A 2,163-nucleotide genomic window follows, 5' to 3' on the forward strand; every position below is an offset into this window, starting at 1 on the left:
CAAACAAGAAACACAAAATTTTTTGTTTTTATGATTTTATTTAAAAAAATTGTATTTTTTTTGAAAGTATTTTGGAAAAAAAGAAATAAGAAATTCAAAATTCTTAATGAGAATTCTAGGAATCATGCAATGTTAGTCTAAACCTCCGGTCCAGGAATTAGACATGGCTTACTAGCCAGCCAAGCTTCAAGTGAAAGCCTCGGTCCAAAACACTAGACATGGCCAATGGCCAGCCAAGCTTTAGCAGAACATTGTGTACAATAGCTATGTGTGTAACCACCAAATTGATGGGAATCAACTAACACGCTTTTGCATTGATAAGTGGAAGCCTCGGTCCAACAGAATTAGACATGGCTTCACAGCCAGCCAGGCTTCAACATATCATCATGAAACTCTAGAATTCATTCTTAAAATTTTTGAAGAACAAAATAAGTATTTTTTTATTTTTCGAAAATAAGAAAATAAAAGAAAGCTTAAACATAAAATAAAATTACCCAATCTAAGCAACAAGATGAACCGTCAGTTGTCCAAACTCGAACAAGCCCCGGTAACGGTGCCAAAAACATGGTGCACAAAATTGTGATCTCAATGGTGCCAACAACTTGGTACGCACAATTGTAATCTATATTCTTTTTCACAACTTCACACAACTAACCAGCAAGTGCACTGGGTCGTCTAAGTAATAAACCTTACGCGAGTAAGGGTCGATCCCACGGAGATTATCGGCTTGAAGCAAGCTTTGGTCATCTTGTAAATCTGAGTCAGGCAGATTCAAATGGTTATGGAGTTTTGATAATTAAAAGATAAATAAACATAAAATAAAGATAGAGATACTTATGTAATTCATTGGTAGGAATTTCAGATAAGTGTATGGAGATGCGTTATTCCTTCTGAATCTCTGCTTTTCTACTGTCTTTATTCAATCATTCATACTCCTTTCCATGGCAAGCTGTATGTTCGGGTATCACCATTGTCAATGGCTACCTCCCGTCCTCTCAGTGAAAATGGTCCAGCTACAGGTTAGGTAGGGCTAATCATCTGTCGGTTCTCACTTGTGTTGGAATAGGATCCATTGATCCTTTTGCGTCTGTCACTACGCCCAACAGTCATGAGTTTGAAGCTCGTCACAGTCATCCCATCCCAGATCCTACTCGGAATACCACAGATAAGGTTTAGACTTTCCGGATCTCAAGAATGCTGCCAATTGATTCTAGCTTATACCACGAAGATTCTGATCTCAAGGAATTGAAGGCTCTGTTGTCAAGAGAGGAAATCAAACGCATGGACTAGGAATCCAAGAGATACACACTCTAGCTTTCACAGGTAGAACGGAAGTGTTTGTCAGGCATGCGTTCATAAGTGAGAATGGTGATGAGTGTCACGGATCATCACTTTCATCAGGTTGAAGTGCGAGTGAACATCTTAGAATAAGAATAAGCTTGAATTGAAAAGAAGAACAATAGTACTTTGTATTAATACTAGAGGAACAACAGAGCTCCACACCTTAATCTATGGTGTGTAGAAACTCCACCGTTGAAAATACATAAGTGATAATGGTGTTCATTGGCTTTGGCCCCAGAAGGGAAACCAGAATAACCAAGACCTGATCCCAAGATCAAGGATGATCAAAAGATGTGAGTACAATAGTAAAAAGTTCTATTTATAATAAACTAGATACTAGGGTTACAGAAATAAGTAAATGAGGCAGAAATCCACTTCCGGGCCCACTTGGTGTGTGCTTGGGCTGAGCATTGAAGCTTTCATGTGTAGAGACTTTTCTTGGATTTAAACACCAGTTTGCAGCCAGTTTTGGGCGTTTAACACTAGCTTGTAACCTGTTTTTGGCGTAACGCCAGAATAGGGCAGGAAGTTGGCGTTTGAACGCCAGTTTGCATCATCAAAACTCGAACAAAGTATGGACTATTATATATTGCTGGAAAGCCCTGGATGTATACTTTCCAACTCAATTTAGAGAGCGCAATTTGGGTTTCTGTAGCTCCAGAAAATCCATTTCGAGTGCAAGGAGGTCAGAATCCAACAACATCAACAGTCCTTTTTCAGCCTCTGAATCAGATTTTTGCTCAGGACCCTCAATTTCAGCCAGAAAATACTTGAAATCACAGAAAAACACACAAACTCATGGTAAAGTCCAAAATGTGAATT

The sequence above is a fragment of the Arachis duranensis genome, chromosome 3, assembly GCF_000817695.3.
Source record: "Arachis duranensis cultivar V14167 chromosome 3, aradu.V14167.gnm2.J7QH, whole genome shotgun sequence".
Classification (NCBI taxonomy): Eukaryota; Viridiplantae; Streptophyta; class Magnoliopsida; order Fabales; family Fabaceae; genus Arachis; species Arachis duranensis.